This window comes from Balaenoptera borealis, assembly GCF_965194805.1.
Source record: "Balaenoptera borealis genome assembly, chromosome: X".
Taxonomy (NCBI): Eukaryota; Metazoa; Chordata; class Mammalia; order Artiodactyla; family Balaenopteridae; genus Balaenoptera; species Balaenoptera borealis.
In genome coordinates this window covers 95,205,385-95,231,744 of record NC_138881.1, presented here as the reverse complement: position 1 = coordinate 95,231,744, position 26,360 = coordinate 95,205,385, and the positions used below count along the sequence as shown (strand labels likewise).

At 38.7% G+C, this 26,360-nt stretch overlaps 1 long non-coding RNA gene across 1 annotated transcript; it reads right to left on the bottom strand.

Annotated features, from left to right (window-relative positions):
- Nucleotides 1-13,622: 13,622 nt before the first annotated feature.
- On the bottom strand, nucleotides 13,623-26,131 carry LOC309620261. Its single transcript, XR_014239492.1, has 2 exons — nucleotides 13,766-26,131; nucleotides 13,623-13,726 (listed from the first exon to the last, which is right to left on the bottom strand). It is a non-coding gene; the product is annotated as an uncharacterized lncRNA (long non-coding RNA).
- Between the last annotated feature and the right edge of the window lie 229 nt (nucleotides 26,132-26,360).

Sequence of the window (26,360 nt, the reverse complement as noted above, 5' to 3'; positions counted from 1 at the left end):
TAAAGTTAAAGAAATCCATAACTAGACACTGTTAAAATTAAATAAAAAATGGAGACCAAACTTGAAAATTCCCTGAGCAGACAAAACCACTTAAGCCACGTAGGTGAAACTTAACTTGGGCAACTTCTTGTAAATGCCTCTGATAATCATGAAAGAAAATTAAGTCATCTTCCTAAAAATTGTATAAGATTATCACTTTTAATCAAGCCCTTGCCGTCTGGAAACCCCCACTGTAATAACCAATCATTATAAAGTTTAAACAACTTTGTCATTTTCACTTTATAAGCCATCCTGTAACATCATGCCTCTGACCTTCGTATCAGTCTTTGAATTTAAAAGCTCCTAGTTTGTGAATTGTTCTTATAAGCACAATAAATACTTACTAAATACTACTTATTGATTTGGTGATTTTAATTTTGATATTTCTGGATTTGTGACAACACATCATAATCAAGCTGTTTGAAAGCCAATGAAAAAGAGAAAATCTTGAAAGTATGGTACCTAGTTGTCTCTATTTTTTATTTTAAAATGTATGCTTTAGGACTATCTATGTCACCCTATATTCAAACAGCCAAACACATGAATTAGATCTTCATTTTTATGGAAATGAATACTTGTATGGGAAATTGTACTATTTTTCTGTTATTATATTAGCTTACAGAAAGCCTGATTGTTTGGATCTAGGATCCATAATCAAAATACTTGCAGGCAAATTATCTCAGAGGAAAAAAAAAACCTTGATTATTAAATAAATCAAAATATAGAAACCATTACAGAAATATCTCAACAATCAACTTTCATTTATTCAGTTTGGGGAAATGGCATATTTCTTAATTGATCACTCTGGGCAACTAAAAGTTGTCAGCCCTTTCTACTTTACATAAATTGCCATTTTTCAAATAATGAGGACATAATAACGTGAAAAACAGAAAATCTACTCTAGTGAGAATAACCATTTTTTCTTCAGTGATTGAACCTTGTTTACAGCTTTAATGTCCCCATGTAGAATATGATATCTCATCATCCAGTACTAGAGATATAACTGGTTTTGGAAAACTTGGGCTGAATACACACCAAGTCTTAACCAGTCCTTGTATGTTGCTTTAAAAAAAAGTCAATTCCTTATGTTGGTTTGCTTACTCTTTCTCATCAGATAGTGGGCAGAAAATGCCAAAGAAATCTGTTTATTTGATCTTTTCCATAGTCTGGCCTTCAGATACATAAACAATTTTTGCACCTGACTGTAAATTAAGTACTCTGGAAGCTACTGAATGCTTTTGGAAGACTGAGGCAATGTTTAGTAGGCTTTTTCATAGGATCTTTAAGGATCTCTAAGGACATGAATAAGTTAATCCAACATCCTAAGGTATCTTTCTTAAAGCCAGTAAGACTTTGATGTAACAGAAGAATCTGCCTCAAACAGTTTGAAAGGACTATGAACTTGACTGAAGAAAAATACAACAAAGAGCCAAAGTCTTGTTTTCATTTACTCTAACTCTCTAGTGGAGATAAGAGTAGTATAAACCTGTTGGGAAAAGACTTCAGAAAGTTTACAGGACATGGAAGGGGGCAGAGGCTACTTCTTCCAAATTTCTTTCACAAGCCTGCTACCTAGCTGGGTTAATCTACAGAGCAGTAGCTTTCTTTCCTAAATGCCTGTATGGCTGTGCAGGAGAGGAGATAAGGTCAAGTTGCTACCAGGGCAGTAAGTCATTCATTCATTCAAGAAATATATAATAGAAAGCTATCATGGACCAGGCACTGTAATAGGCCCTGGAGATATAACAGTGAACATAAATTGACACAGGTCCCACCCTTACAGTGGCTACAGTCAGGTGAGGAGTAATTTTTCTTGTCTAAGTTCCCAATTATACAAACTTCCAATAAGAGTTCTTAAGTGTCTTTCAAAGTCCACTCCAAAGAATAATTTTTTTCAGCATATTCCAAATTGCAGAACATTGGGCAAAAATTAGAATCCTCTACCCCTACCCAGGCCCCATTTACAGCCCTAAAGACCACAGAACTATCTCCTGCAAAGCTGTGAGGGGCACCTATGGCCTTTTCTGTTGTGTTTGTTCTTCTTAAGCCCAGTCTGAAGATAGCATTCTCATTCCAAACAAAAAAGAAAATACCCTGAGCAAGATAGAAAGATAAATATCGTATTATATCGCTTTTATTTGTAATGTAAAAAAAGGCTACAAATGAACTTATCTACGAAACAGAAATAGAGTTACAGATGTAGAAAATAAACATGGTTACTGGGGGGTAAGGGGAGAGGGATAAATTGGAAGATTGGAATTGACACATACAAACTACTATATATAAAATAGATAACTAATAAGTCCCTACTGTATAGCACAGGGACTACATTACAGAGTATAACCTACTCAATACTCTGTAATGGCCCATATGGGAAAAGAATCTAAAAAAGAGTGGATATATGTATATGTATAACACAGCGGTCCCCAACCTTTTTGGCAACAGGGACTGGTTTCGTGGAAGACAATTTTTCCATGGACCGGGGGCAGGGGTGGGGTGATGATTTCAGGATGATTCAAGCGCATTACATTTATTGTGCCCTTTATTTCTATTATTATTACATTGTAATATACAATGAAGTAATTATACAACTCACCATAATGCAGAATCAGTGGGAGCCCTGAGCTTGTTTTCCCTTGCCACTCACTGATAGGGTTTTGATATGAGTCTGCAAGCAATTGATTTATTATGGTCTCTGTGCAAACCTCTCTGCTAATGATAATCTGTATTTGCAGCCTCTCCCCAGCGCTAACGTCACTGCCTCAGCTCCACCTCAGATCATCAGGCATTAGATTCTCATAAGGAGCGTGCAGCCTAGATCTCTCGCATGCGCTGTTCACAGTAGGGTTCACACTCCTGTGAGAATCAAATGCCGCCGTTGATCTGACAGGAGGTGGAGCTCAGGCGGTAATGCGAGCGATGGGGAGTGGCTGTAAATATAGATGAAGCTTCGCTTCCTCACCCACTGCTCACCTCCTGCTGTGAGGCCTGGTTCCTAACAGGCCATGGACCAGTCTGGTCCGTGGCCTGTGGGTTGGGGCCTCCTGGTATAACAGATTCATTTTTCTGTACACCTGAAACTAACACAACATTGTAAATCAACTCTACCCCAATAAAAATTATTAAAAAATAGATATATACTATATTTTTATATAGTATAAAAAATATACTGATACTATAACCTTATCTCCTTGTTTCTAACTGGTCCTTAGAAGCCTAGAAGTCTGACAGGAAGAACAACCCCCTCCCAAATGGTGTTTTGTTTTATGGATTTAGTCAAATGCTCAACAAGCACACTAAAAACTGTGTTGACCCACAGGGTCTACTTCCTTCTCCTTTGTTTCCCTCCAGCGTTCCATTTATAAACTTGCATGGAGCTATGGGGTCAGGGCTTAGAACAGAATTGCTGCAAAATGGTTTGATTAGTCATTGCTCTGAATAGATTAAAGCAGCATGAATACCTGCCTTGCTGAGGAGGACAAAAGGTGAGACTGTAGAAATGAATTAAAATAATTTGCTTCCAGGGGACAGTATAGGGCATACACCATCAAATCTGTTTCTTCCTTTTCCCAGCAGCTAATAAAAGGAAATAGTGAAAAGACATTCAGCATTGACGTGAAATCATCAGACTTCTAACTTCAGTGCTGGAGAAGTAGCATAAATGGCTTCATTACTGATATTTCTCTACATAATGTAGAAGTGATAAAGACAAACCTTGGTAATAAGCCAAGATAAACTGAAAAGACAGTCCACACCAGGTTGTGGGGTGGGGTTGGAGAGAGTGGTGAAGAAGAAAAGAAAGCAAACATCTCCAAATAATTACCACTTGTCAGTCTCCAACTCTATAAGTGCTTCATAATTGCCTTTGGCTCAGCCCTGAGCTTTTTCCATTGAATATTTGCTGAGAGGCTTAAAAATCATGAACAAAAAAAGGAAGCTTCCAGACAAAGAAAAATATCCCCAATGGGACAAATCTCTGTGAGACCACGCACTGACATCAGCATTCACAGCCAGCCTAAACCTGGTTGAAAAGAACATTCTTCCTTTTGGAAGAATTAAAAATGAAAGGAGGTTTGGACCCCTTAATGTACCCTGACTGCTCCTCTTTTTTCGGACTTTATTTCAAACATAGTGGCCAGAACCCTTTCCCATGGGAGGGTGAGAAAGCAGAGGGATACTCAGAAGTCCCTGCCTGATGTCCTTCTGAATCCCTTGTGTCAACCAGATGGTTAGCACTGAGAAGGGCAGAAACAAAGAGTGCTTTTCAGAGTCCAGAGAAAATGAGTAGGTGGGAAAATAACCTCAATTAATGCTATCAGAGTAATGGTTCTCCACTCTTTCCTCTCATAATCCTCCACGTCCCACATTTGCCTGTATCAAAACAAAAGCCCTGGTTGATCTCTTAGCACAGAGTTATTTAACCTGAACTCATGTTCCCCTAGAGCATCCACGGATGGTTATCAGGGAGCCCAGGAGCCTATGGAAATATGCAAAATTTCACATTCATGTGTCCATAGAACTTTTTAAAAAGATATTTCATAGCTTTTATCAGACTCTCATGGGACCTTTTACTCTTAAAAGGTTAAACATCACTGTTTTCGATGTTGCCGCTACTGAACATCTGTATGTCTGCCCTCTTGGATTTCAGCAGATTCAAAGGGAAGAGAGAGGTAAAAGAAAAGTGGCTATGTCTGGGCTGGTGGTGGGGGACAACTCATTTCAGTCAGGAGAAATTGGTTGGAAGAGCTAAAAGGAGCTCCACTGCCTAGGTCTCTGCCCATGTCCTTTAATCTCTTCAAGATTATACCTGCTTTCTCCATGCCACTGCTCCTTCCGGAAGTGAAGAAATCTCAAACTCCAATTTGAAAAATGCTACCTGATTAAAAAATCTCTTCTAAGAGCCTCATCCTGGGCCTCAAGATTTTTTAAATCATTTACCAAGATACTGTCCACACTTGAAATTCTTCTCGTTTCATGGTCTTTATATTCTTTTTCATGTGCCAAATTGGAGTTTCCATTTCTAAGAAAAGCTACCAACCTATATTCTGACAACTTCTAAAACATGGATGACTTAGTTCTGGCCTAGCATCATTCTAGCTTCCTGGGTAGTGCACATACCCTTTGCTTCATAGGGACAGTAGAATTGTCCTGCCAAGTTTTAGATATAGTATTTTCTTAAAGGATCACCATCATTTCTCTCAAGCAGATAAATAAAAACCAAACTCCTAGCAATGGACTACAAGGTTTACATGATTGCATCCACCAGCCCCATCCACCCTGCCATCAATCTCACTACTTTACTGACCTCATCTGCCATTCTCCTCCTCTCTGATGTTGCTCCAGCCACACTGGCCTCCTCACTGTTCCTCAAACACACAAGCACACTCTAGCCTCATATCCTGTGGACTGGTTATTCCCTCTATCTAGAAACAATCTCCTACTAGAAACCACCAAAGCTGGCTCCCTTGCTTTCTTCAGGTCTCTGCTCAAATATCACCTTCTCAGAAAGGTCTTTTCTGACCACCTCATTTAAAAGAGTGACTAACCCCCACTTCATCTTTCTCTTTCCCCTTTACTCTGTTTTATTTTTCTTAGTATATCTCACCATCTGAGATATATTTATTTTCTCCCCTCCGCTAGACTGTAAGCTCCATGAAGGCAGGAACTCCACCTACCTTGTTCCCTGCACCTTATCCCAGCATCTAGCACAATGTCTAATGCATAGTAGGTACTCAGTAAATATCTGTTGAGTGAACAATGAGCAGAGAATGATGAACAGAGAGCTCAGTATCAAAGCTCCCATACTGACTTTCTCATTGGCAATTTAGGTAAAAAGAAAAAACTCTATATTAACCATGCACTTCATTTCTATTCCAAAGCCAGATGAGAACTTGAAGTATAAGTTTCATTGCCAAGCCCTTCAATCTAAATTACAATGTTCATTATTCTTCTTCGTCAAAGCTCCCTGCCCTTTTCTTTCATAGCACTATTCAACATGTGTAATGATCATGCATTTATTTTTTAAAAGATGTTTAACATATGCTTCCTTCCATTAGAATGAAAGCTGATGAGGGGTCTGGGACCAGGCTGGTCTTGTTGGCTACTTGTAGCTAGCGCCCAAGTGCACTAATGGGGACCTGATAGACTCAATAAATGCGCTGAATAAGTAAATGAACAAATGAGAAGACCTTTATAGAAGTTAAGTCCTCTTTGTTCTTAGCTACACTATCCCAATACAAACGCCAGGGATGCAGTTTAAAAAATGAACAACTCCCTCAAAACCACTATTTGAGGATTTGAAGTAGAAATAGGGACATAAAGGAAAGTAAAACCCCAATTAACATGAATATTTTACTTTCCATTTCTGACACTGTGTGGTCACTATTCATATGGTATCTGACCACAGATTTTGAGAAAATTGGTGAACAGAAGGAAGTGGGAGAAGGATGCTTTCTGATATTAGATTTGGTACAGGAGAAAAGATAAGTACCATCTAAAATTGCTTATGTTCTAGTCTCCAGATCTATGAAAGAAGCAGACATGTAGTACAGTCTCCAATTTGTTCTGGATTTGACAATTTTGCTGAATGACTTGGCTCTTCAAATCACTCAAGGCTCATTGAAACTTTATTTTCATATATAGAGCAGATGCATGAGAACGAACATAAAACTTGCTCTCATTGTTTTCTTGAGTTTTCTTTGGAGCCACCATCAAATAAAACCTCACATTTGTAGAGCTAGCCACAATTTAGCATTTTTACCTATGTGGATTATTTCATTTAATGCTTACTACACTGGGAGATAGGTACTATTAATATCACCATTTTCCACATGAGTAAGCTATGACCTAGAGAGAAGCAATGGCATTTCCCGGGTTACACAGGTGGTACATGACAGAGTCAGGATTTTAACCTAGATTTTTAACTTCAAGTCCAGTGCTCCTTCCATGACATCCTTCTGTTTCCATATTTTGCCCCCAGGAAAGATTGGCTGTCCAGGGTGACAAACTTGTCCTGGTTTGCCTAGGTCTTTCCTGGTTTTAGCACTGAAAGTTCTGTCTCTCAGGAACCCTCTCAGTCCCAGGTAAACCAGGATGGTTCATCACCCTCGTTGTCACTCAGACCATATCTATAAACTCATCCTTCTTTCTACCCTACAATATCCATACTTCAACCCAAATTTGATATCACCAAATTTGATATTTGTTTTATCCCTGTGCTCTTATTTGTCATATGAGAACAAAGATTTAGAGAAAACAAGTTTATGTACTTTTTGGTTTTGTTTCATGCCTAATTCAGCATCCAGTGTAAACAGGCACTTAATAAAGTCTGGTTACTAATTCTGTGACAGGCACTGTGATTCATGTTGAGGAAGGAGCAATAAAGACTGGATTCAAGGTATGGGTCTGCTCTTTGGTTACAGGCAAGAGCTTTCCCCTCTTCTGGATCTCAATTTCCTCATCCGAAAATAGGTCTAATAATCCCTGGCTTGCCCATCCCATAATGATGAAATAAGATATATATGAAAATAACCTGGAAAGGGCTAAGTATATTAGTAACATTGTATCAGAAAAGCTCGAGGCAGATGATGAGCCTAGCATCATGGTACCGTGTGGTAGAACAGCCTGATTCAAGTCAGCCGTTTTGTACTCAACACTGCGCTGAGAGGCAGGCAGTGCATCATTAAGGCAGTGGAAATCAACAGATTAGCTCTGCCACAATCACATCATTCGGCCTTAGCTTTTCCCTTATTATGGCCACCTGATGGCTAAGACCATAGCCTTCTTTCATCCTCCTTGGAGCCTATTTACTTATTTGCTAAATTTGCCAAATGTGTTCTCTGCCTCTGGGTTCAATTAGCAACCGGCAGGATGTGACATTCTGCCATTAGTACCTAGACCACTTCTTGAATGACAGGAAACTTAGAAATAGCCCCATGCTCACATTTCTAGATATTCAAAGTAAATGTAATTTAAGAAAACTGGCAATATTAAAGCCTTGAACCTTAGAGAGCATGTCACCCATGATTTCCTCATCCAAAGAGGAAATGACATATGTAACCACTTTCCCAGATCTCTCAGACACCCAGTTGCTTATACTAAGGAACCTGGTGCTGAGTGCCTGGCAAAAGCATAAGATTAAACCTGAGGGGGGGAAAAAAAACATGATGAAAAAGAGACATACCAAGGAAGAGGCAATTGCAGTTTGGCATTTCACCGTGAGTTTGGGCCTTTTTCCAGAGCCAGAGTGAGACCCAAGATGAGGCTGTTGTCACGGTGACTGTGACAGCTGAGCTGAGGCAGTGCCTTGAGGTTGCTGAGACCTCCCCATACACCATGGCCAGGAAAAACCAGATAACAGAACAACTGTTAAATCAGGTGGGGCTTTCATACATTTCCACCTTTCTTTTTCATGCTCCCCAGCTACATCCTCAAGTGCTGATTGTTTCAGACTGACCGACCGGCCAGGGACCTCCTCTCAAGAAAACCTTTTTTTTTTTCTCTTTTTTTGTTTTTTTGTATTCCTTTTATTTCTTTTTCTTCCCTGATTGCCATGGCTAGGACTTCCAAAACTATATTGAATAATAGTGGTGAGAGTGGACATCCTTTTCTTGCTCCTGACCTTACAGGAAATGCTTTCAGTTTTTCACCATTGAGAATGATGTTTCCTGTGGGTCTGTCATATACGGCCTTTATTATGTTGAGGTAGGTTCCCTCTATGCCCACTTTCTGGAGAGTTTTTATCATAAATTGGTGTTCAGTTTTGTCAAAAGCCTTTTCTGCATCTATTGAGATGATCATATGGATTTTACTTTTCAATTTGTTAATACGGTGTATCACATTGATTGATTTGCGTATATTGAAGAATCCTTGCATCCCTGGGATAAATCCCACTTGATCGTGGTGTATGATCCTTTTAGTGTGTTGTTGGATTCTGTTTGCTAGTATTTTGTTGAGGATTTTTGCATCTATATTCATCAGTGATATTGGTCTGTAATTTTCTTTTTTTGTAGTATCTTTGTCTGGTTTTGGTATCAGGGTGATGGTGGCCTCATAGAATGAGTTCGGGAGTGTTCCCTCCTCTGTAATTTTTGGGAAGAGTTTGAGAAGGATGGGTGTTAGCTCTTCTCTAAATGTTCGATAGAATTCACCTGTGAAGCCATCTGGTCCCGGACTTCTGTTTGTTGGAAGAATTTTAATCACAGTTTCAATTTCATTATTTGTGATTGATCTGCTCATATTTTCTGTTTCTTCCTGGTTCAGTCTTGGAAGGTTATACCTTTCTAAGAATTTGTCCATTTCTTCCCAGTTGTCCATTTTATTGGCATAGAGTTGCTTATAGTAATCTCTCAGGATGCTTTGTATTTCTGCCGTGTCTGTTGTAACTTCTCCTTTTTCATTTCTAATTTTATTGATTTGAGTCTTCTCCCTTTTTTTCTTGATGAATCTCGCTAATGCTTTATCAATTTTGTTTATCTTCTCAGAGAACCAGGTTTTAGTTTTATCGAACTTTGGTATCATTTTCTTCATTTCTTTTCCATTTATTTCTGATCTGATCTTTATGATTTCTTTCCTTCTGCTAACTTTAGGGGTTTTTGTTCTTCTTTCTCTAATTGCTTTAGGTGTAAGGTTAGGTTGTTTATTTGAGATTTTTCTTGTTTCTTGAGGTAGGCTTGTATAGCTATAAACTTCCCTCTTAGAACTGCTTTTGCTGCATCCCATAGGTTTTGGATCATCGCGTGTTCATTGTCATTTGTCTCTAGGTATTTTTTGATTTTCTCTTTGATTTCTTCAGTGATCTCTTGGTTATTTAGTAATGTATTGTTTAGCCTCCATGTGTTTGTGTTTTTTACGTTTTTTTCCCTGTAATTCGCTTCTAATCTCATAGCATTGTGGTCAGAAAAGATGCTGGATATGATTTCAATTTTCTTAAATTTACCAAGGCTTGATTTGTGACCCAAGATGTGATCTATCCTGGAGAATGTTCCATGCGCACTTGAGAAGAAAGTGTAATCTGCTGTTTTTGGATGGAATGTCCTATAAATATCAATTAAACCTATCTGGTCTACTGTGTCATTTAAAGCTTCTCTTTCCTTATTTATTTTCATTTTGGATGATCTGTCCATTGGTGTTAGTGAGGTGTTAAAGACCCCCACTATTATTGTGTTACTGTTGATCTCCTCTTTTAGAGCTGTTAGCAGTTGCCTTATGTATTGAGGTGCTCCTATGTTGGGTGCATATATATTTAAAATTGTTATATCTTCTTCTTGGATTGATCCCTTGATCATTATGTGGTGTCCTTCCTTGTCTCTTGTAACATTCTTTATTTTAAAGTCTATTTTATCTGATATGAGTATTGCTACTCCAGCTTTCTTTTGATTTCCATTTGCATGGAATATCTTTTTCCATCCCCTCACTTTCAGTCTGTGTGTGTCCCTAGGTCTGAAGTGGGTCTCTTGTAGACAGCATATATATGGGCCTTGTTTTTGTATCCATTCAGCAAGCCTGTGTCTTTTGGTTGGAGCATTTAATCCATTCACGTTTAAGGTAATTATCGATATGTATGTTCCTATTACCACTTTCTTAATTGTTTTGGGTTTGTTTTTGTAGGTCCTTTTCTTCTCTTGTGTTTCCCACTTAGAGAAGTTCCTTTACCATTTTTTGTAGAGCTGGTTTGGTGGTGCTGAATTCTCTTAGCTTTTGCTTGTCTGTAAAGCTTTTGATTTCTCCATCAAATCTGAATGAGATCCTTGCTGGGTAGAGTAATCTTGGTTGTAGGTTCTTCCCTTTCATCACTTTAAGTATATCATGCCACTCCCTTCTGGCTTGTAGAGTTTCTGCTGAGAAATCAGCTGTTAACCTTATGGGAGTTCCCTTGTATGTTATTTGTTGTTTTTCCCTTGCTGCTTTCAATAATTTTCCTTTGTCTTTAATTTTCGCCAATTTGATTACTGTGTGTCTTGGCGTGTTTCTCCTTGGGTTTATCCTGTATGGGACTCTCTGTGCTTCCTGGACTTGGGTGACTATTTCCTTTCCCATGTTAGGGAAGTTTTCGACCATAATCTCTTCAAATATTTTCTCGGGTCCTTTCTCTCTCTCTTCTCCTTCTGGGACCCCTATAATGTGAATGTTGTTGTGTATTAAACAACATTGTCCCAGAGGTCTCTTAGGCTGTCTTCATTTCTTTTCATTCTTTTTTATTTATTCTGTTCCGCAGCAGTGAATTCCACCATTCTGTCTTCCCAGTCACTAATCCATTCTTCTGCCTCAGTTATTCTGCTATTGATTCCTTCTAGTGTAGTTTTCATTTCAGTTATTGTATTGTTCATCTCTGTTTGTTTGTTCTTTAATTCTTCTAGGTGTTTGTTCTTTAATTATTCTAGGTGTTTGTTAAACATTTCTTGCATCTTCTCGATATTTGCCTCCATTCTTTTTCCCAGGTCCTGGATCATCTTCACTATCATTATTCTGAATTCTTTTTCTGGAGGTTGCCTATATCCACTTCATTTAGTTGTTTTTCTGGGGTTTTATCTTGTTCCTTCATCTGGTATATAGCCCTCTGCCTTTTCATCTTGTCTGTGTTTCTGTGAATGTGGTTTTTGTTCCACAGGCTGCAGGATTGTAGTTCTTCTTGCTTCTGCTCTCTGCCCTCTGGTGGATGAGGCTATCTAAGAGGCTTGTGCAAGTTTCCTGATGGGAGGGACTGGTGGTTGGTAGAGCTGGGTGTTGCTCTGGTGGGCAGAGCTCAGTAAAACTTTAATCTGCTGGACTGCTGATGAGTGGGGCTGGGTTCCCGCCCTGTTAGTTGTTTGGCCTGGGGCAACCCAACACTGGAGCCTACCTGGGCTCTTTGGTGGGTCTAATGGTGGACTCTGGGAGGGCTCATACCAAGGAGTACTTCCCAGAACTTCTTCTATCAGTGTCTTTGTCCCCAGTGTGAGCCACAGCAACCCCCTGCCTCTGCAGGAGGCCCTCCAACACTAGCAGGTAGATCTGGTTCAGTCTCCTATGGGGTCACTGCTCCTTCCCCTGGGTCCCGATACGCACACTACTTTGTGTGTGCCCTCCAAGAGTGGAGTCTCTGTTTCCCCCAGTCCTGTCGAAGTCCTGCAATCAAATCCCGCTAGCCTTCAAAGTCTGATTCTCCAGGAATTCCTCCTCCCATTGCCGGACCCCCAGGTTGGGAAGCCTGACATGGGGCTCAGAACCTTCACTCCAGTGGGTGGGCTTCAGTGGTATAAGTGTTCTCCAGTTTGTGAGTCACCCACCCAGCAGTTATGGGATTTGATTTTATTGTGATTGCGCCCTTCCTACCGTCTCATTGTGGCTTCTCCTTTGTCTTTGGATGTGGGGTATCTTTTTTGGTGAGTTCCAGTGTCTTCCTGCCGATGATTGTTCAGCAGTTAGCTGTGATTCTGGTGTTCTTGCAAGAGCAAGAAAACCTTTTTCTTTCTACCACCTTCGTTGTTGATGACAGTGGGTAAAATGGGCAATAACCTCCCAAATTGATATCCTGGCCCGATTTTTGCTCCCTCACAGAAGTCTAATCCTCATAGAGCATCCAGAGAGATCCTTCAAACTTCTCCATAGCTCTCCATCTCATACTGAGCCAAAGGCAAAGCACAAGGCCCTCACTATCTTCCCTCTAATACCCCAGTTACCTCTCTCACTTCATTTCCTACTACTGTTCTTCTTGGTTGCTCAACTCCTGCTGCCCTGGCCCCTTTCCTACCCTGTGTCTACATCAGCCATTCCCCTGCTCAAAGGCCTTGGCACTTGTCCTGTACCCTCTGCCTAGAATGCTTTTCCCCAGATATTTGTGTTTCTTCAGCCCTTTTCTGCAATGTCACCTTCTCAGTGATCCTTTCCCTGGTTTCTCTGTCTCAAACTGAAACTTTCTCACTTAGGATACCTCTAATACTTCTTATCACCTTCTCCTCCTTTATTTTTCTTCCTGGTACTCAGCATTATCTAACATACAATGACATATTTTACTTATTTTTTTTATTGTCTGTCTCCCTCAGAAAGATTGTAAACTCTATGAAAGAGAGGATTTTTCTCTGTCCTGTATCCCTAGCACCTAGGAAAGCACCTCATTCCTAGCAGGCACTTGTTAAATATTTAAATATCTGTTAAAGAACTAGTAAGTGAGTGAATGAATGAAAAAGATTAATCTTATAGGGTAAACTGTGCTAAAGTGATCATCAGTTGAGGTTCTTCTGTTTTGTTTTGTTTTGTTTTTTCATTTCCAGGAGAAAAGAATGACTGAATGGGACTTCCCTGATTGGGCAGTGGTTAAGAATCCACCTGCCAATGCAGGGGACACAGGTTCGAGCCCTGGTCTGGGAAGATCCCACTTCCCGTGGAGCAGCTAAGCCTGCGAGCCACAACTACTGAGCCTGTGTGGCACAACTACTGAAGCCCGCGTGCCTAGAGCCCATGCTCTGCAACAAGAGAATTCACCACAATGAGAAGCCCATGCACTGCAAGGAAGAGTAGCCCCACACTCGCCGCAACTAGAGAAAGCCCATGCACAGCAATGAAGACCCAATGCAGCCAAAAATAAATTTTTTTAAAAATTAAAAAAAAATGACTGAATGGCTTAAACATGAAAATACATATGCATCCATTTGCAGACAGATGCAGGAGATACTGAGATGCTTAAGGGCAGAGAGACTGCCTTCCCTACCTGCCCTCAGACGTGCCATCTCCACCCACCACTCCCTACCTGAAGTGCTTAGCGGATAAGACACATCAATAGGATGAGATGCAAGAACAATTTCTGGCACAAGTAAAACTATCAATAGGTTAATTTTTTAAGCTACTGTGTATTGAGAATTTACTATGTGCCAGGCCCTTTATATAACCACCTAAAATCCTCACACAAATACATCAAAGTACATATCATTACCCCTATTTTATAGAAGAGGAGACTAAGGCTTAGAGAAATTGAGTAATGTGCCAAAATTCACATGAGTAGAAATACACAGAACTGGTTTTCAAAACCAGGTCAATAGCACGCAGAGACTCTGTTCTTTCTGTACCACCATACTACTCTAGCTGAGGGGAGGGAATGTACCCTCATCCAAAGTTTTCATTCTGACAAACAGGTCAAAACCCTCAGACTTGAAATTACTTGGCATTTGCAGTACTTTCCATTCCCAGCTACAAAAGGCCCCTGCACTGACAGGAATGAAATTGCTGCCCTGTCCCTCCCCCTGCAGCACATCACAACAAATGTCAGTCTTCTCCCTTGCAGGCTGTTGACTGTATTTGCCTGTATTTCCCTGACTATATTTCATTTCCATTAGCAGACCTAGAGCTGGAAGACCAAAACCAGAATTTTGCACTGTAATTGTCACATAGCAGTCTGATCACATTGGGAGAAGTGGAACACATGTAGTCCTCCTTGTTTATGGCATGCTAATGGGCTCTAAGGAATTCCAAGCCTATGTCACTGTACAGAGCAAGTTCCCAGAGACAAAACATTCCACTGAACACCAGATGAGTGGAAGGCACCAGGTTTCCCTGCCAAACAATTTTCTTCCCTTTCTTATAGCCACCCTTTCCCAAAAAGGAGAGTCTGTTATGCATTCAATGTACGTTAGATGAGCACAGCGACCAGGCCCTGTGCTAGATGCCAAGGACAGAAAGGTGATTGTGATTCCATCTAGCAGGGGAGAGAGATATGTAATCAGATGATAAATGACCACCCAATGTGGCAAAGACTATAATGGGGTGTAGGAAGAGGGTTCAGGAGACACATAAAGAGGGGGAAATCTGACTTTTACTAGAGGATGTAGAGAAAGGTTTTCCTGACGACATTACAATGAACCACTCAATTCTTTTTAAATCAACCACATATTGAACAACGAATTTTTTCAAGGTATGGTGTTAGGACTTAACCATCCAGATGTTTACTTCTGTAAAGTAAGTGAGGAGCTTTCATCATGGCCAGTTCACTGAAGTGCAAGTGGTCATGACTTCATCCCACGTGTACTGATGGCTCCGTGATGTGTGGCCCAGAGACACAGAATTTCTAACACTGACCAGTAAACCTGTAATGCCAACCCTTGGCCACAAGGGGGACAGGTGAGAATCTGAATTCTGGAGTTTTAAAAGCCGAAGGACATATAGAATCCATCCAGTTGAGTGGTCTGCAAAACCACAGGGCAGAGAGTAGGGGGTGGGCGGAAGCCCAGAGTATGGGGCTACAGACTCTACACCCAAGCTTGAAACAATGCAACTCTGCTGTTTTATATATTGAGCTTCTGTGTCTGCTTTTGTTTGAGATGAGGGTCCTGTTGCTGAAAAGAATTTAAACTGATCCACTCACTCATTTTAGAGATGAGGGAAACTAAATCGCAAAGAAGGAAAATAATTCACCCCAGATGACACTGTGTCACATTGAGCAAATGAATTAGAAGAGAGAAGATATCTGAAGCAAATGATTTTACCTCTATGAGCCTCAGTTTCTCCATCTGTGAAATGGGAATGATAATAGTGTATATCTATATGGTTGCTTTGAGCATTCCTTGAGCTAATGCATTCATATACTTAGTCCAGTATCTGAAACATACTAGATATAGGAAAAATATTGACTACTACTATTATAATGATGATGATGATGCAGTCAGTTCCAGTTACTTCTTAAAACTCAAGTTTCCTGCTTTGCAAACCAGCATTCTGTTCTCTGCATTACACTGGCTCAGGACAGGCACTGGTCAGTGTGACTTGACACAGTTGACCATTCCTCCCTCCTGGATTCACTTTTTTCATTTGGGTTTCTGGGAAAGGCACTCCCTCACTGGGTTTGCCCTCTTACTTCACTAGTTGCTCCTTCTTAGCCTCCTCTGCTGCCGCCTCATTTCCCTGACCTTTAGATTGCCATGGCACTTAGGCTTCAGATCTCTTTTGTCTTCTACACTCATTCCCTAGGGTATCTCATTCAGGCCCAGGGCTTTAAATTCCCTCTGTCTGTTGATGACTCACAAATTCGTATGGCCAGCTCAGACCTCCCTCCCCTGGGCTCCAGAGTCATGATACCAATCCAGCATCTCCATTTCAATATAGACTTCTCAAAGTAAATGATTTTCTTCCCAGGTTTGCTCTTACTCCCACTATTCTCCATTTCATTGAATGCCCCCAACATCCTCCCAGTTGTTCAAACCAAAAACCCAGGAACCTCCTTTCTTTGCCTCCCATCCCATATCTAATCCATCAGCAAGTCCTGTTGGCTATGCCTCTAAAATTTATGACATTCATGATATTCACAAATTCATCCACTTCTCAACCTTGCCTTGCTAAAAGCCTAGGCTAAGCTACCATTATCTTTGGCCTAAATTACCACAAAAACCTCCAGTCTGATCTCCCTGCATTCACTCTTGCTGCCTTATAGACCATTCTTTATGCAGCAGCCAGAGTGAGCATTTTAAAATCATCATTCAGATAATGTGATTCCTCTGATTATAACTTCCTGCAATGACTTCTCATTGGACATCCCTGGGTAAAGCAGCATAGCCCTGCCAGTGCACTTTCTATCCCGCCATCCCACTTCTTTCCTTCATAGAACTTTTCACTATTTGAAACTGTATGTGCGTATATATAATATTTTTACTTGTTTACAATTTTAAGTGTCTTACACACACACGCACACTAGCCAGTAGAATGTCATTTCGATGAGGCAGTGACTTTACCTTAGCCACTGCTCTATCCCTAGCACTTAAAAGAGTACCTGTCACAGTAAGCCCTCAGCAAATATTTGTTAAGTACATGAATGAAAATGGAAATCTCACTGGAGACTCAACTGGGTCCCAACATGCCCTGCCTGTCTCTGTGAAGTCTCCTTCCAAATAAAGTCCACATCCTAGATAAGACCATAGGGAGTCTGTGAAGAAACTGCTTTTTACCCCACCTTGACCCTAACAGGTAAATTAAGCATCCATATAGCTCTCTGAAAGTCTTATTTTAAGGGCAAAACTGTGGTTTCTCCAGTCTACAATACTTTAATGAGAAAGGATCCATCATGATCAAAACTACTGTTCCTAACTATGGTTGTGATGAATGTACAATAATTAAGATATTCCAACTAGTGTCACTTGATTGGCATATTCCAGTTAAGAAGGATGCTATAAATAAAGAGGTTAAAAACATCACCTGTTGCAAATACTGTATAGGAGAAGAACTCCTGCACAGAGCCCTTCAGGATAATAGTTCTGATGATGAATGGCTTATTGCTACAGAAAGATACTGACTTGTAGAACCAGAGACACAGGAAAGAAGGGGAAGAGCATGTTGATGTGCAAAGTCACTCCAAGTCAGCATGGGGAATCCTGAAAATAGGTCAAAGGAGACATTAAAGAGCAGGATTGGCCCTGGGCAACACTGTACAATGAGAGAATTTGTCCAATGGAGGAAGTAATAAGTGAAAGGGATTTTCACTATTTCCATTCGTTATTCAGCTACACAGGAGAGAAGAAGTGGAGGAATAGAAGGGAATTTGGCCTGTACTTTGTAGCACAATGATTCACATTAGAATCAACTGTGAATATTAAGACATACCTAGGCATCACTCCCAGAATTCTGGTTTAATTAATCTGGAGTAAGTTCCAGGCACTAGTATGTTGTTTAAGCTTCCCATGTGATTGCAATGTGCAGTGAGGTTTCAGAACCATTTTTAGCTGATCCAAATCTTAAGTCAGTTTTTTTAACTCTGGTTCTCAAAGTGTGATCACTAGACCTGCAGCAACAGTATCACCCAGGAACCTGTTAGAAATGCAAATTATGGGGCTCCAAATCAGATCTAGGGAATCAGAAGCTCTGGGGGTGAAGCCCAGTGATGTGTGGTTTAACAAGCCCTCCAGGTGACATATTAAGAAAAGTGAATATACCCCCTCCGAGTATAAAAGAGTTAATTAGGAGATGCAAGAAGCAAACTAGATATACTTTGAATCCCAACTGAACAGAAGCACTAAAGCTGATACTGTTTTTGTAGGACTCTCATCCCCAAGAGAAGATGTTAGTGAGTTAAACACAAGCACTGAACCAAAATACAAACATAAGATTAAATCCAAGGTTAGAAGATTCTATATCTGGGAACATTTAAGGATTAACACTAAAGGCACTGATTTGTACTTAGGAAATTCTTTCCTTTAAAGAATATTAGTTCTGTAGAAGTACTTTAAAAAAAAAATTATCAGTGTGCCATGGAAACCTCTGGGCAGCTTGTTAAAAATGTAGATTCCTATGCCCCACACCCAGAGATTTTGATTTAGTAGGTATGGAGTGAGGCCTATAAGTTTACATTTTTAATTAGCTTTTTAGGTCATTCTGAGGATGACAGGAGACAATAGCCTCTTGGGTGCTGAATCCACACATACAAAATTACAGAGTAACAACAATAATGGCAAAAGCAAGACCTATAAAGTAGACATGTGGAAGCTGACTGCAGCCTGTTTTATATTTTCTACTTAATTCTTGTTTGGGACCGATTTGTTTTAAATCTGTAAACAAATTTCCTAAGTTTATCTCAGAATAATTTTGGGGTGTCTTTAACCACCAATCTTGGCATGTAAAGTCATAGAGTTCACAGCTTTCTGACTGACTTATCCTGCATCAGCCCCATACTACACATCCCATCATAACCACTAAATATTCAATAATGGTAATGACATCTAAAGCATCCTCCTCTATTGCCAGAATATGCCTTCATGTATGTTAACATAAGCCATAAATGGAAGATGAAGTCATCTACTATTCAGCTTAAACAAGATATAGTGCTTACACACCAATTATATACACACACACACAGAAACACACACTAATCACAGGACTTTCAAACTCCAATAGCTTTTTAGTCTCCTATTCCATGGTCTGGTTGAACTGATTAGAACAAGGAAAACTCATTCATTGCCTTAGACCAGGGCCATTGTTTAGTCTCCTCAGAACCCTGCCTTGGGCATGGCCAATCCAGGCAATTGCGCAGACCCTGATCTTTTACTGACAGAAGGGTCTATCTTTAGTAGTGGGAAACAATTAGTCCTAGACTGAATATAACTCCTGTTCTGCCTAACAAATCCTAAAAGTAAGACCTGCAAGTATCATTTTCTTCCTAAGCGATGTAACTACATTCCAAATCAAAGCTGAAGAATATGTATAAGAATACAAATATATATATGTATGTATGTATCCAACACCCGCAAAGTAAAACTCACAATCTGGCATCCAATAAAAAATTACCAGGTATGCAAAGTAGCAGGGAAAGATGACCCATAATGAGAAAATAAATCAACTCACCAAAACTGACCCACTACTGAAACAGACATTAGAATTAGCAGAAAATGATATTTAAAAAATTATAATAACTGTATTCTATATATATTAAAGTTAAATAAAGATATGGAAGATATAAAAAAGACCTAAATCAAATTTGTAGAGATGAAAACTACAATGTGTTACACAGAATATTCTACTAGATATAATTAATGGCAGACTAGATACTGAATACAAAAAGATTAGTAAATCTGAATACACAGCAATATAAAGTATCCAAAATAAAACACAAAGAGTAAAGAGCAGAGGAGAGAGAGGAAGTGTAGAGAAAACATTTGAAGGTAACAACTAAAAACTTTCCACATTTGTTGAAAACATAACACCATATATCCAAGAACCTCAGGGAAACTCAAACCAAAAAAAAAAAAAAAAAAAATACCAGACCAAAATACATCATAATCAAATTGTCAGGGGAAAAAAAGACACCTTATGTAGAGAAACAAAAAAAACAATGACAGCCAAACAGTGGAGTGTCATCTTTAAAATACAAAAAAAAAAAAAAAGAAAAGAAAAAAGAAAACAACTTCCAAAAATAAAAGGAAAAAATCCATATACTCCTGGGTATGGACCCAAAAGAAACAAAAGCAGAGAACTGAACAGATTTTTGTACACCCAGGTTCATAGCAACATTAGTCACAATAGTCAAAAGATGGAAACAACACAAATGTTCATCAACAGGTAAATGGATGAACAAAATGTTTTATATATATATATATATATATATATATATATATATATATATATATATATATATAATGGAATATTATTCAGCTTTGAAAAGTAAGGTAATTCTGATACATACTATACAACACGATGAACATTGAGGACATTATGCTGAGTGAAATAAGTCACTCACAAAAAGACAAATATTGTATGATACCACTTATATGAAGTATCTAAAGTAGTCAAATTCATAGAGACAGAAAGGTGAATGGTGGCTTCCAGGGGCATATGGAGGGAGTGGAAATTTAGTGTTTAATGGGTGCAGAGTTTCAGTTGAAAAAGACGAAAAAGTTCTGGATATGGATGGGGATGACGGTTGCACAACAATGTGAATGTACTCAATGCCACTGAACTGTATAGTTAAAAATGGTTAAAATGGTAAATTTTATGTTATGTATGTTTTATCACAATAAAAAAATCTTAAAATGAGGGGAAAACAAAGATGTTTTCATGCACACAAAAGCTGACACAACTCATCACCAGCAGACACAACTCATCACCAGCAGACCCACACTACAAGTAATGTTAAAGAAAGTCTGTCAGGTAGAAGAAAAACTATACTAGATGGATATCTGGATCTACACAAAGAAATAAAGAGCACCACACCCCACACTGGTCAGAATGGCTATCATCAAAAAGTCTACAAGTAAGAAATGCTGGAGAGGGTTTGAATAAAAGGGAACCCTCCTACACTGTTGGTGGGAATGTAAATTGGTGCAGCAACTATGGAGAACAGTATGGAGGTTCCATAAAAAAACCTAAAAACAGAGTTACCATATGATCCAGCAATCCCACTCCTGGGCACATATCTGAAGAAAACTCTAATTTGAAAAGATACATGCACCCCAACGTTCATAGCAGCACTATTTACAATAGCCAAGACATGGTAGCAACATAAATGTCCCTCCACGGATGAATGGAAAAGAAGACGTGGTACAAAAATACAATGGAATATTACTCAGCCATAAAAAGAATGAAATAATGCTATTTGCAGCAACATGGATGGACCTACAGGTTATCATACTAAGTGAAGTAAGTCAGACGGAGAAAGACAAATATATGATATCACTTACATGTGGAATCTAAAAAAATGATACAAATGAACTTATTTACAAAACAGAAATAGACCCACAGACATAAAAAAGAAACTTATAGTTACCAAAGGGGAAAGTGGAGGAGGGTTAAATTAGGAGTTTGGAATTAGCAGATACACACTACTATATAGAAAATAGATAAACAGGGACTTCCCTGGTGGCGCAGTGGTTAAGAATCCACCTGCCAACACAGGGGACACGGGTTTGAGCCCTGGTCCAGTTCGAGCCCTGTCCTGGTCCATGATCCCACATGCCATGGAGCAACTAAGCCCGTGAGCCACAACTGCTGAGCGTGCGTGCCACAACTACTGAAGCCCACATGCCTAGAGCCCGTGCTCTGCAACAAGAGAAGCCACTGCAATGAGAAGCCTGCGTACTGCAACAAAGAGTAGCCCCCACTCGCCGCAACTAGAGAAAGCCCGCACGCAGCAACAAAAACTCAACGCAGCCCCCCCAAAATTAATTAATTAATTAAAAATAGATAAACAACAAGGTCCTACTGTATAGCACAGGGAACTGTATACAGTATCTTATAATACAGCATAATGGAAAAGAATATGAAAAAGAATATATATATATATATATATATATACACACATATATATATCTGAATCACTTTGCCTTACACCAGAAACTAGCAAAACATTGTAAATAACTATACTTCAATTGTAAAAATGGAAAAGAAAGGACTGTGATTAGTTAAAGATGTATCCAGAAACCCCAAAGAAACGAATAAAATTATAAAGAGTTAAAGTAAGCCAATAAAGAAGATTAAATTGAATTTTAAAATTTCAAGTAATCCAAACGAAAGCCAAAAAACAAACAAACAAAAAAAAAACAGGAAAGGGAACAAAGAATATATATGACAAATGAAAAACAAAGAGTAAGAGGAGAGGTTTAAACTTAGCCATATCAATAATCACATTAAATGTAGATTGTCTAAACATAGCAATTAAAAGGCTGCGATTATAAGATTGGATACAGTAACAAGACCCAACTGTATGCTGTCTTCAAGAAACACTCTTCAAATTAAAAAAAAAAACCCGCAAATAAGATAAAAGTACAATGATGGATACACCTTGCTAACAATAATCAAAGTTGGAGTGGCTGTATTATATAAGACAAACCAAAAAAAGTAAAACCATATGATCATCTTAATCAATGCAAAAAAACTTACAAAATTTCAACATCTATACTGAGGAAAAGTCTCAAGTTCAGAATAAAAGGAAAACTTACCCAACTCCTCAACCTGATAAGGACATCAGTGTAAAACTTACAGCTAACATCATACTTAATGGTGAAAGACCGATGCTTTTTCCCTGAGATCAGCAATAAGAAAAACATATTCATACTCTCTGCTTCTTTTAAACATTTTACTGGAGGTTTTATTAACTACAATTAGAAAAAATGCAATAAAAGTTATCAAGATTGGAAAGAAAGATGCAAAACTATCTTTTATTTGTGAATGACCTGATTACCTATGTAGAAATTTTGATGGAATCTACAAAAAAGCAACTAGAACCAATGTGTGGGTTTAGTAAGATTGCAAATAAAATATCAATATAGAAATTGTCTTTTCATAGATTAACAATTAACACTCAAAAATTGAAATAAAAGTAGAAATACCATTTGCAAAAGCATCAAAACATATTAAATACTTAGGGATAAATCTGACAATGTATGTGTAAGAGCTGTACACTGAAAACTGCAAAACATTGCTGAGAGAAAACAAAGACCTAAATAAATAGAAACATATACTCTGTATATGGGTTAGAAGATTCAATATTTAGATGTTGATTCTCCCTAAATTGATCTATAGAGTACATGCAATGACAATCAAAACCCCAGTATGAGATTGCACGTGTGGAGAAGGAATTTACTACAAAGACACAACACTCTGCTATGACTGTTCTATATCATACTGTGGGAGTGAATATATAACTATGCATTTCTCAAACCTCATAGAACTGTACATCACAAAGAGTGAACACATTTCCCAACTCTGTTTGCTCAGAGGAACTAGAAGAAGTGACACCCAATCAGCAATGAGCACACCTAGAGCCCAAATATTCATTTCTAATATTCTCCAGTCAAAGGAACCAGGGCTCCTTGGAGAAGTGTCTGATTTTAGGGCTGGGACAGGGAAAATACAAGGTGCCTGGATCATCTTATTGTGCCAAAAAAGTAACAAAGTGCTTAGAAAAACAAAAGATAGGGTCATGTCAAAAGGACACAGGAGATGACACGAAAGAGGTTCCAATGGCCAAAATTTGAACAATTTGAGCAACAAGCTAAGTAATGATAGTGTTGGATTATAGCCCAAAGAATACAATAAATATCTATGAGTCCAGACTAAAATAAATAAATGACTGAATAAGTAAATGGAAGAGAAGTAACGGCTCTTCCTTACTGAATAATTTAAATTAAAAATGTAGAAGTGATGGGGGAAATAGAAAATAACAATTATAACACAACAGTAACAACTTCTGCAGGCAAAATCCACTGATAAATTAGTGGGTAAAACTTTAAGGAGAAACAAGATATTTACATAGCCTCCAAGTAATATTTATTAATTACTGTGTTGGTTTTAACATATGCCCATAATTTTTTGATACTCCTCCCTCCTGGAGATGGAAGGAGCTTAATTCCTATCCCCTTGAGTGTTGGCTGGAATTAATGTTTTTCTTTTAATGAACAAAGAATGGAAACAGAAAAAAAGTACCTTTCAGTGGAGAAATCTATCAGACACCACCTTACCCAAATGATCAAGGTTAACATTACCAATGATAAGTCATTTTGATATCATGTAACCCTTGATATTGCATGATGAGAAAAGCACTTTACCTCTGTGGTATTCTTTCCCCAAATCTATTACCTTGGTCTAATAATGTGAAAATATCATACAAACTCAAACTGAGGGGACATTCAACAAAATAATTGAGAAGTACTCTTCAAAAGTGTGAAGGCCATAAGAGACAAGAAAGACTGAGGAACTACCATGGACTGGAAAGACAACAAAATGCAATATGATACCCTGGTTTGGATTCTGAAACAATAAATGGACATAAGTAGAAAACAGGATAAATCTAAATAAAGTCTATAGTTAACAGTATTGTACTCACGTTAATTTCTTAGTTTTGACCATTGTATCATGGTTATGTAAGATATTAGTAGAACCTGGGCAAAGCATAAATGGGCATATTATAAGCCATTTTTGTAACTCTTTTAGTAAGTTTAGAAGTATTTTTTTTAATAGTTGGAAAATTCCTGCAATATTTATTGTAGATAGAGCTGATTCTAAAGTTAATTTGCAAATGAAAACTTAGAATAACAAAAAGACTTCGGAAAAAAAGAACTAAGTTGGAGAATAAACACTGTGTAACTGTAAGACGTTTTATACAGTAATCAAGACAGTGTGATATTCATGTAAGAATGCATAAATGGGTCAATGGAGCAAAATATAAAAGCAAGAAATAGACCCACACATATATGTTCAATGATTTTTGACAAAAGTTCAAGAGCAATTTAATGGAGAAAGATAGTGTTTTCAGTAAATAGTCCTCATATAATTGAATGTCCATATGCAAAAAATAGGAACATCCATGCTTATCCCATACCACATACAAAAATTAACTCAAAATGGACCAGAGACTTAAATGTAAGAAACTTTAAAACTTCTAGAAAAAACATAGGAGAATATTTTTTTTGACCATGGGTTAGGCAAAGATTTCTTGGATACAATACCAAAACGACAGTCCACACTAAACAACTGATAAATTAGATTTCATCAAAATTATACCTCCCCTTCTTAAAAAGATACTGGTAAGGGGATGAAAAGACAAGCTATAGACTGGCAGAAAATCGTTGCAAAGCATATATGATAAATAACCCTCAAAACTCCATAATGAGGAAAACACTGACTCAATTTTTTAAATGGACAAAAAATTGAACCGGCACTTCAACAAAGAAAATACACAAATGACCAATAAGCATATGAAAAGATGCTCAACAACATTAATCACTAGGGAAATGCAGATTAAAATCATAAGATACAATTACACACATACTAGAATGCTTAAAATTAAAAAGGTTGACCTTACCAAATGTCAGTGGGGATTTCAAACAATTGGAACTCGCATACAATGTTGCTGGAAATTTAAAGTGTTAAGAATACTTTTGAGGATACTTTGGAAATTTCTTAAAATGTTAAAAGTTAGATATACAACTATGATACAATTCAGCCAATTTATTCCCAGGTATCTATCCAAGAGAAATGACAGCATGTATCCATATAAAAACTTGTATATAAATCCTCATAACAACTATATATGTAATAGTTAAATAGTGGAAATGACTCAACTGTCCATCCACATGCGAGTGGATTAACAAACTGGTATAGCCATACAATGGAATACTGCTCATAAATAAGATTAATAAATTGTTGACTGAGATTGGTTCAAGATGGCGGAGTAGAAGGACATGCGCTCACTCCCTCTTACGAGAGCACCAGAATCACAACTAACTGCTGAACAATCATTAACAGGAAGACACTGGAAATCACCAAAAGACATACCCCACATCCAAAGACAAAGGAGAAGCCACAATGAGATGGTAGGAGGGGCGCAATCACAATAAAACCAAATCCCATAACTGCTGGGTGGGTGACTCACAAACTGGAGAACACTTATACCACAGAAGTCCACCCACTGGAGTGAAGGTTCTGAGCCCCACGTCAGGCTTCCCAAGCTGGGGGTCCGGCAACTGGAGGAGGAATTCCTAGAGAATCAGACTTTGAAGGCTAGCAGGATTTGATTGCAGGACTTTGACAGGACTGGGGGAAACAGAGACTCCACTCTTGGAGGACACACACAAAGTAGTGTGTGCATTGGGACCCAGGGGAAGGAGCAGTAACCCCATAGGAGACTGAACCAGACCTACCTGCTAGTGTTGGAGGGCCTCCTGCAGAGGCAGGGGGTTGCTGTGGCTCACACTGGGGACAAAGACACTGATAGAAGAAGTTCTGGGAAGTACTCCTTGGTATGAGACCTCCCAGAGTCCACCATTAGACCCACCAAAGAGCCCAGGTAGGCTCCAGTGTTGGGTTGCCCCAGGCCAAACAACTAACAGGGCGGGAACCCAGCCCCACTCATCAGCAGTCCAGCAGATTAAAGTTTT